This window comes from Rhinopithecus bieti, unplaced genomic scaffold, assembly GCF_001698545.2.
Source record: "Rhinopithecus bieti isolate Rb0 unplaced genomic scaffold, ASM169854v2 scaffold_31823, whole genome shotgun sequence".
NCBI lineage: Eukaryota > Metazoa > Chordata > Mammalia > Primates > Cercopithecidae > Rhinopithecus > Rhinopithecus bieti.
In genome coordinates this window covers 245,083-255,220 of record NW_016814121.1, presented here as the reverse complement: position 1 = coordinate 255,220, position 10,138 = coordinate 245,083, and the positions used below count along the sequence as shown (strand labels likewise).

General features: G+C 48.6%; 1 protein-coding gene and 1 pseudogene across 1 annotated transcript in view; both read right to left on the bottom strand.

Moving 5' to 3' along the window:
* GTF2I (general transcription factor IIi) overlaps positions 1-744 on the bottom strand; it is a 125,248-nt gene extending 124,504 nt beyond the window's left edge. Inside the window, 1 exon segment of the mRNA XM_017849906.1 lies at positions 345-744. The gene's annotated coding sequence lies outside the window, so the exon portion shown is untranslated.
* A 3,212-nt stretch (positions 745-3,956) lies between these two features.
* On the bottom strand, positions 3,957-4,815 carry LOC108513940 (KN motif and ankyrin repeat domain-containing protein 3-like; annotated as a pseudogene).
* Positions 4,816-10,138: the final 5,323 nt, after the last annotated feature.

Genomic DNA, 10,138 nt, shown 5'->3' with positions numbered 1-10,138 from the left:
CCACCCCACGCCGGTTGGCGCGCGCGCCCCTCCCCCACGCGCACCGAGGCGCGCGCGTGCCACTGTCGTCCCCCGCGACCGCGTCCGTGTCGCCCCACCCCCATCGCCTGGTTTCGGCCACTGCCAAGGCCGGCGGGGCTGGAGACCCGGCGAGGCGGTGGGGGTGGGGGTAGCGGGAGGCGGCACGGACGCCCCCCAAGGCCCCACACCGCGCGCGGCGGGCCGCGGCTCCCAGGCCCCTGTCCCTGCAGGCCCCGGCGGGGCAAAGTCTCCAATAAAGGCCCCCGCTAGCAAAGGCCCCGAGGCGGGGCGGGGGGCACGGGGATGAGGCGAAAGGGACTCACCCGAGTGCGGCCGCCTCCAGGCAGCGCCGGGGCCGGGGGTGCCGAGGGGAGGCGAGTGTGGGCCGCGCGCGCTTTGCGGCCGCCGCGGAGCAGCCTCGGCTGAGGGGAGCTGGCGAGCGGGTGGGAGGCGAGAGGGGGCGAGGGGCCCGTGCGTGTCGGCCGCGCTCCTGTCACCGCCGCATGGCCGCCCCGCAGGCAGGGCCTCGCTCAGCGCCTTGATCCGATCACTGGGGGACAGAGGCAGAGGCCGGGGTGACCGCGGCAGGCGGGCGGCCGCGGCTGGAGAGCGCGTGCGGGGAAGCGGGGGGGCGACCGGTGGCCCCTTTTCTCTGCTCTCCCAGCTTCTCTCTCACCCTCCTCCTCCTCCTCCTTTTTTTTTTTCTTTTTTTTCTTTTCTTTTTTTTTGTTCCTCGAAGGCGCGTTGCGCGTGCGCACCCGCAGCGCCGCCCAGCGGGAGTTGTAGTTTCGGATGTGTTCCCTATCAACGCGGCAGCAGGGACAGGGGACTACAAATCCCAGGAAGCACCGCTCCGGCGAGCCCCGAACCCGAGGACGAGGCAAGCGCGGCGCCCGGCCCTCTCCAGCAAGGGCTGTCAATGGAGGCGAGGGTGGTGGGAGCGAGAACATGGCTGCACCTGGGGCCTGCGCGGCCGCCCGGGTGGGGGAGGGGAGCCGGGGTGCAGAAACGGAAATCTGGACGGGTGGTGGCTCCGGCCTCGTCCCCACCGCGCGCCAGCCGCCGTCCAAGTCCCCCACTTGCTCTTGCACCCCACATTCCTTGCAAATTGCCAGACCGGGACGCTGCAAAAGCCGGGGAGCCCCGGGCCGGCCCGTCGCCCTCCGTGCTCTGCCAAGGGGAGTCCTTCCGCCCTGCACCACCCTCCGGGACACAAAGAACTCCTCTCTAGTGTTTTCCAAGCTGTCCTCCAAAGAAACCGTTGCCCCCAAGTTCGGACAGGAGAGAGAGGAGGAGATCTTGTGTTTTAATTCCTCCCCCAGACCCTCCGCCTCTGTCTCTCCCTCAGGATTTGGAAGAAACTTGCAAGGGAGTGGGAGCAGAAATCCTGACTCGTAGCTCCTGTTTTGTTCTGTCAACCGCGATGCGATTTAACTCAAACTCCTCCCCTTACCATTATTTTTTGCTTCTCAACTTGCATTAGCCGGTGGGTTTTGAAAATGGTGAGACACTACGGTTCACCTAAGTTAAACTCCAAAACTTTACAACCCCGAGGCCGACGATTTTTAGATGTTTATGTAAAGCACGAGATTCAGTGGTTTTTCTGATCCCCCCACCCAGTACCACCCACTGGGGATTCGGGCCACGACAGCCATCCTCCCCCGACCCGCCGCTTCTCGGTAGGTGGCGACCACGACGCTTTTTCCAGCCTCCAAGTCTTTGTCGCTAGCGAGAAAACTTTCCGAGCAGCCAGTCTTTTGATGTGGGTCCAAAAAACCTTTCCTTTGAATCTGGGTTCTCCGATTGGCATTCCCCATCGTCTCTCTTGCACAGACCGCACCCAATAAAGCCTCCTCTAGAATTTTCGTGTTGGATATTTTAAAAAATACATGGAGAGCGTAAAGCTCACCGGAGAAGCAATCTGATTACAGAAGCCTGAATTTTTGCGATTTCCCCGACAATGTCTAGGATCCCTTCGGTCCTTGCCTAAAAAGATTGTGACTCTCCTTTGTCGATTGTCTCGAAAGCCGTTCATTAAGTTTGCCCAAGAGCAACTTTCTTTTTGCACTTGTATTTCATTGACATTTAGGAATATTTAATTAAATTCTCTATTCCCAATACCACGTGCCACTGACATATATTTAGGAACAAATTTAACTCTTGAGAAGCCTATAACTCTAGTAAGAACAGCCAGCCTGTGAGATGCAGATTTCAGCTGCTGTGGACTTCGGTGAGTATGTTTTTTTGAGAGAGTGATTTCTCCACCTGGAGGGGTCAGGGAAAGGATTTCCTGGGTATAGTGGAGTCATGGAGTAGAATTTGGGAGGGTGTTACAAAGTGAGTTAGTAAGGCAGAAGTGTATTTAGCCAAGATGATCCTTCTCATCGTGAAAACGTTTGGAAGGTAGTCCCTTTTTTCTGTGAATTTGTTTAGTGGTTCACAGTGGAATTTTTTTTTTTGAGACCGAGCCTCGCTCCGTCGCTCACGCTGGAGTGCAGTGGTGCGATCTTCACAGCAACCTCTACCTCCCGGGTTCAAGCCATTCTCCTGTCTCAGCCTCCCGAGTAGCTGGGATTACAGGCGTGCACTACCACGCCCAGCTATTTTTTGTATTTTTAGTAGAGACGGGTTTCACCATATTGCCCAGACTGTTCTCGAACTCCTGACCTCAAGTGATCTGCCTGCCTCAGCCTCCCAAAGTGCTGAGATTACAGGCGTGAGCACCGCGCCGGGCCCACAGTGGAATTTTGCTGCCTCTTCATAAACAACTCTAACTTCTTTGAGACTGAAGCAATTCCTAAAACGGTTAGGTCAACATTAGCTGGTTTTGAATTACCTCTAGTCAGAAAGCTGTCTCTGTTGAGGCAATGTGTATGCAGACAAAGCATTTTTCTGAGCATTTTGCCATCAAGGCTTGTAACCCTCAACTTCGTGTGTTACAGTCGTAAAAGATCTTGCGTGTTCTCTCTTCATTAAGGTCTGGCTCTCCGCTTTCGCAGCTTGTTGGAACACTTGTCACTATTCATTGACCAATTTCTCCTTCATCTTAGTGGTATAGATGCTATATTAATTGTGGCCATTGTTATAAATCACTTTAGATGCCATCTCTCTGCAAAGGTAGGGTTTTGTTTTACTTTTTTTTTCCTATTTTTCAGACAGGGTCTCACTGTGTCACCCAGGCTGGAGTGCAATGGCTCTATCACAGCTCACTGCAGCCTCCAACTCCAGACTCAAGCCATTCTCCCGCCTTAGCCTCCCGAATGCCTGGGACAACATGTATGTGCCATCACACTCAACTAATTTCGTTTTTTGTAGAGACGGGTCTCACTATGTTGCCCAGGCTGGTCTTGACTTCCGAGGCTCAAATGAGCCTCCTGCCATGGCCTCCAAAGTGCTGAGATTACAGGCGTGAGGCACTGCACCAGGCCCAGGTTTTTTTTCAAATGTAGCATCACATTACTGTTTTGGGGATTGAGCGACAGACGAAAAATAATAGTTGATTTGTGTCTAAAAATGATGTCGTAGGAAATCCTCTTTTATTTCATTTATTGATTTTTTTTGCGGAGGGACGGGGTCTCACTCTGGTATCCAGGCTGGAGTGCAGTGGTTTGATCTTGGCTCACTGCAACCTCCAACTCCAGGGCTCAAGCGATTCTCCTGCCTCAGCCTCCCAACTAGCTCGGATTACAGGTGTGCACCACTATGCCTGGCTACTTTTTGGATTTTTAGTAGAGACAGGGTTTCACCATGTTGGTCTGGCTGGTCTCAAATTCCTGACCTCAAGTGATCTGCCTGCCTCAGCCCCCAAGGTGCTGAGATTACAGGCGTAAACCACTGCACGCGGCCAGGGAATCCTCCTTTAAAGACTAGAATCAGGATGGGCACGGTGGCTCATGCCTGTAATTCCAGCACTGTGGGAGGCCGAGGCAGGCAGATCACCTGAGGTTGGGAGTTCAAGACCAGCCTGAGCAACATGGAGAAACCCCATCTCTACTAAAAATATAAAATTAGCCAGGTGTGGTGGCACATGCCTGTAATCCCAGCTACTCAGGAGGCTGAGGCAGGAGAATCGCTTGAACCCAAGAGGTAAAGGTTGCGGTGAGCCAAGATCATGCCATTGCACTCCAGCCTGGGCAACAAGAGCGAAATCCCGTCTCAAAAAAAAAAAAGAGAGAGAGAGACTAGAATCACAGGATGCATATACCAAGAGATGCACACCGGACTGGGGCTTCAGCAAGAGTAGATTTGCAGCTTTCAGCTCATGGTCAGTCAGGACATAAGTGCAGAGTCCGAGAGCTGGCAGAACTATCCATGTTATTTTCATTATTTCCTCCTCTCTTTTTGTTAATGTTTAGCTTAGCCTTCAGATAAGCGTCCATATGATGACTTTTCCATTCTTCTGTTTGGTGGGAGACAAAGCCAAGTCAAATGGGCCTTGGCCAGGCTAGAGATGGATCTGGACCATACGTGAGCACTTCCACCAACTCAAATGCATCTTTGCTTAGACTCTGGGCTTAGAGCTTTGTTGACTGCTTTGAAATAGCACGTGATTGGCGCGGTGGCTCATGCCTGTAATCCCAGCACTTTGGGAGGCTGAAGTGGCTGGATCACAAGGTCAGGAGTTTGAGACCAGCCTGGCCAACATGGTGAAACCCCATCGCTACTAAAAATACAAAAAAAATCAGCCGGGCATGGTGGCATGTGCCTGTAATCCCAACTACTCGGGAGGCTGAGGCAGTAGAATCACTTGAACCCAGGAGGCAGAGGCTGCAGTGAGCTAAGATCACGCCATTGCACTCCAGTCTGGGCAAAAGAGCGAGACTCCATCTCAAAATGGTAAAACCTGTCTCTACTAAAAATACAAAAAATTAGCTGGGCGTGGTGGTGCACGCCTGTAATCCCAGCTACTGAGGAGGCTGAGGCAGAGAATCACTTGAACCTGGGAGGCTGAGGTTGCAGTGGGCTGAGATGGCCCCACTGCACTCCGGCCTAGGAGACAGAGTGAGACTCCGTCTCAAAAAAAAAAAGGACAGAAAAGAAAAGAAAAAAGAAATAGCACGTTGCCAGGCGTGGTGGCTCACCCCTGTAATCCCAGCACTTTGGGAGGCCGAGGCGGGCGGATCACGAGGTCAGGAGATCGAGACCATCCTGGCTAACATGGTGAAACCCCATCTCTACTAAAATATAAAAAATTAGCCAGGCGTGGTGGCAGGCGCCTGTAGTCCCAGCTACTCAGGAGGCTGAGGCAGGAGAATGGCATGAACCCGGGAGGCAGAGCTTGCAGTGAATCGAGATCACGCCATGCACTCCAGCCTGGGTGACAGAGCGAGACTGTGTCTCAAAAAAAAAAAAAGAGAAAGAAAAAGAAATAGCATATGATCATGGGACCCTGGAAGGGAACCCCTGAAAGCCCATGGTGACCGAATGATGGTTATGCCACTTTGTTGAGATCTCTGTTATTGGGATCATATGCTCTTTTTAAAGATGCTCTTTTGAAACCAAACTGAATAATCTTTTGGTGACTCTGTTATATCATTGTTTTTTTTGTTGTTTTTTTTTGTTTTTTTTTGTTTTGAGACGGAGTCTTGCTCTGTCGCCCAGGCTGGAGTGCAGTGGCCGGATCTCAGCTCACTGCAAGCTCCGCCTCCCGGGTTCACACCATTCTCCTGCCTCAGCCTCCCGAGTAGCTGGGACTACAGGCGCCCGCCACCTCGCCTGGCTAGTTTTTTTGTTTTTTTTTAGTAGAGACGGGGTTTCACCGTGTTAGCCAGGATGGTCTCGATCTCCTGACCTCGTGATCCACCCGTCTCAGCCTCCCAAAGTGCTGGGATTACAGGCTTGAGCCACCGTGCCCGGCATCATTGTTTTTTGGTAGAGATGGAGTCTTGCTGTGTTGACCGGGCTGGTTCCAAACTCCTGGCTTCAAGCAATCCTCCTGCCTCAGCCTTCCAAAGTGCTATGATTACAGGCATGAGCACCTGTACCCACCCTCTCTCATATATTCTATTTTATTTATTTATTTATTTATTATTATTTTTGACAGAGTCTTACTCTGCCGCACAGGCTGGAGTGAGGTGGCACAAGCTCCACTCACCACAACCTCCACCTCCCGGGTTCAAGCGGTTCTCCTGCCTCAGGCCCTCGAGTAGCTGGGATTATAGGTGCATACCACCACACCTGGTTAATTTTTGAATTTTTAGTAGAAACAGGGTTTCACCATGTTGGTCATATTGCCCAGGCTGGTCTCAAACTCCTAACCCCAGGTGATCCATCCACCTCAGACTCCCAAAGTGCTGCCACTGCATTTCAGCCACTGCACCCAGCCCTCAGTCATGTATTTCAGATTGCCCAAAACTATAATTCTGGTGAAAGTTCAGATACTCTGTTTTTCTGTTTTCTGCTTTTTGTTTTGAGACAGATCTCTCACCCCAGTTGCCCAGGCTGGAGTGGAGTGGCGAGATCTCGGTTCACTGTAGCCTCAAACTCCCAGGCTCAAGCAGTCCTCCCACTTCAGCCTCCCAAATGGCTGGGACTACAGGTGCACACCACCACACCCAAATAATTTTTTGTATTTTTAGTAGAGACAGGGTTTCACCGTGTTGCCCAGGCTGGTCTTGGACTCCTGGACTCAAGAGATCTGCCTACCTCAGCCTCCCAAAGTGCTGGGATTACAGGTGTGAGCCACCAGGCCTGGCCCAGATACTCTTGACAGATCTGTATTCCACAGCACAGCATGACTTTTGATGAATACCAGAGGTCTTTTTTGTTGAACTCTGATTGATACAGGCCCAATATCATCTAAATCCAATTTCTTGGTTTTTCTTTACAATGTACATAGTACACTATATATTCTTTATATAGAGAACGGGATGTAAAATATCATTTGTAAGATAATACTTTGATCCTGTAGACGTTGTTCCAATTTATGATTTGCACAATCCTGTCCGGATCACTTCAGTAGGGTCACAAGACCTCTTTGGCTGTCACATGTGTGTCTACACTCTAGCAGATAACTCCTTTGTTCTTACAATGATACTTTTTTTTTTTTTTATTTTGAGACTGAGTCTCACTCTGTTGCCCAGGCTGGAGTGCAGTGGTGCGATCTCCGCTCCTGCAACCACTGCCTCCCGGGTTCAAGTGATTCTCCTATCTCAGTCTTCCGAGTAGCTGGGATTACAGGCGCATGCCACCAGGCCCGGCTAATTTTTGTATTTTTAGTAGAGACAGGGTTTCACCACGTTGGTCAAGTTGGTCTCGAACTCCTGACCTCGTGATCTGCCCGCTTCGGCCTCCCAAAGTGCTGGGATTACAGGCATGAGCCAACATATCCAACCACGATGATATCTTTAAACACTGATTATTAAACACTGTTTTTGAATGGTTTTTTGTTTGAATAATTTGAATAATTTGAATCCTGAATGAATGACGACCTTTTCCAGTATGTATGGTTCTTAGAATTCATCCAAAGGTGGAAAAAAAAAAAAATAAATCCAACTTATAATTTATTCATAACAATTAATAATGTAGATGTGATCTAAATAGACCTTCCAGCTCTAGCTCTGCCTTTTGTGTGAGCATCTGGCCGACATAGTAAAACGAATATTCATGTTGCACCAGTTGAAATAAAGAGTTTTCTTTGTTAGGTTAGCAGGATTTAGATGAATTTTATCTGCAATTTAGGATTATGTTAACGTTGTCGTCGTTTTTTAAAGTTTTAAATTTAAGTTTTAAATATAAAGCTCTAAATTTAAGTTGTTAAAAATAAAACCTTTATAGTAGTTTCTCTGCCTCCTTCAGGGATTTGGGGAAATCAGATGATACGTAGATGAAAATACGTTATGAACTTGGGTACGTGTTATATAAATATTAGATGGTATTATTTAGCATTCAAAACTTTTTTTAAATATGAAAAAAGTCCATGTTCCATGTTTCTTTTCTTTTCTTTTCTTTTTTTGAGACAGAGTTTCGCTCTTGTTGCCCAGGCTGGAGTGCAATGGTGCGATCTCGGCTCACTGCAACCTTTGCCTCCCGGGTTCAAGCGATTCTCCTGCCTCAGCCTCCCGAGTAGCTGGGATTACAGGCATGTGCCACCATGCCTGGCTAATTTTCTATTTTTAGTAGAGACGGGGTTTCTCCATGTTGGTCAGGCTGATCTCGAACTCCCAACCTCAGGTGATCTGCCCGCCTCAGTGGGAGAAGGATGAGGAGCAGAAAAAAAAAAACTATTGGATAGGCTTAGTACACGGGTGGCAAAATAATCTGTACAACAAACCCTGGTGACACGAGTTTAGCTGTATAATAAACCTGCATATGTACCCATGAACCTACAATAAAAATTAAAAAAGAGAGAGAGTGAATACAGTAGTCCCCTCTTACCTGTGGGGGACACATTCCAAGACTGCCAGTGGATGCCTGAAACCTTGGATAATACCAAATCCAACTAGGCACAGGAAGAAGTTAACAGCAATGATAACAAAATAGAACAAGTATAGCAAGTACTAAGGTGAATGTGATCTCTCTCTCTCGCTCTCAAAATAACTTGTACTGTACTCACCCTTCTTCTTCTTCTTCTTGTAATGATGTGAGAATCTATGCCTGAATCTGTGTAACCATCCCTTACTCGCAGTAAATGGCTTGGTGTCAGTTTCAGAGCATCCCTTGCTAAAGTCTTGGTATAGGCTCAAGGCTTTCTGGCGCAACACGTTGCTGTCAATGGGAACACGTTTTCTGTTCATCTCTTCCACCCACAAATGCAGTGCCTGTTCCATCTTAACTAAGCATTTATCACGCACTGTGGCCGTCACTTTAGCAGTCGGAGGTGAGACAGCAAAACTAGCACGAATTTCTTTTTCCTTCTTCACAATTTCACGGATGGAAGATTCATTCTTCCCGTAGATCTTAGCAACCTCAGCATAGGATTTTTTTTCTTTCCTGATTAAGTCGAGAACTTTCACCTTTTCACTTAGAGGAAGCACTTTACGGCTTCTCTTTGGCCTGTCCAAATTCCCAGCATCACTACTCTTGTGCTTTGGGGCCATTATGATAGAAAATAAGGGTGATTTGAACACAAACACTGCAATACTTGCAGACAGTCGATCTGATAACCCAGACGGCTCCCAAGTGACTAACGGGTGGGTGGCGTCTACCGTAGTTCCCCCTCTTATCTGCAGTTTCGCTTTCTGCAGTTTCAGTTACCCACGGTCAACCGCGGTCCAAAAATAGCTATGTTCAGTACAAGAAGATATTTTTGAGAGAGAGACGGAGACAGACCATAGTCACATAACTTTTATTACAGTATATTGTTATAGATGTTAGAACAATTCCATATAACTATATCTATAGATATATATAATAGAGACAACCTATAGCCTTGCAGCATAATCATAAAATCAAGAGATGAAAAATCTAGGTTAAATGCTGACAACAAATACCTGCATCCTTCCTTTTCTCTTTTTGTTTCCACCGAGGACTTAACCACCAGTTTCTTGATTCTTTAGCATTGGGTTTACCAAGACTTTCCTCCTTTTCTGGTGAATCATAGCAGCCTTTTTTAACCCCTTCAAGACCTGGTGTTTATTACACTTAAGGTAGATGACCCACTTGGGAAAGTTTTCATCAAAGAATAAAGGGAATTTTTGAACAATGGGTTGGAAGGGAGAGGGAAAGCCAATCAGAACAATGCTATTCAAAGTGAAATTAACCCACTATCTGGCCAGGCGCGGTGGTTCCTGCCTGTAATCCCAGCACTTTGGGAGGCCAAGGCAGATGAATCATCTGAGGTCAGGAGTTCAAGACCAACATGGTGAAACCCCGTCTTTACTAAAAATACAATAATTAGCCGGGCATGGTGGCAGGTGCCTGTAATCCCAGTTACTTGGGAGGCTGAGGCAGGAGAATTGCCTAAACCCGGGAGGTGGAGGTTGCAGTGAGCTGAGATCATGCCACTGCACTCCAGCCTGGGCAACAGAGTGAAATTGTCTGAAAAAAAGAAAAAAGAAAAAGAAATTAACCCACTATCAGTGTAACAAGTACTTTTCATTGTTTTCCCAGCAGTGAGAAGGTGTTAATTATCCATTCCCTTCCCCCTAAACCTAGGGAGGGGGCTGACCAAGCTCTG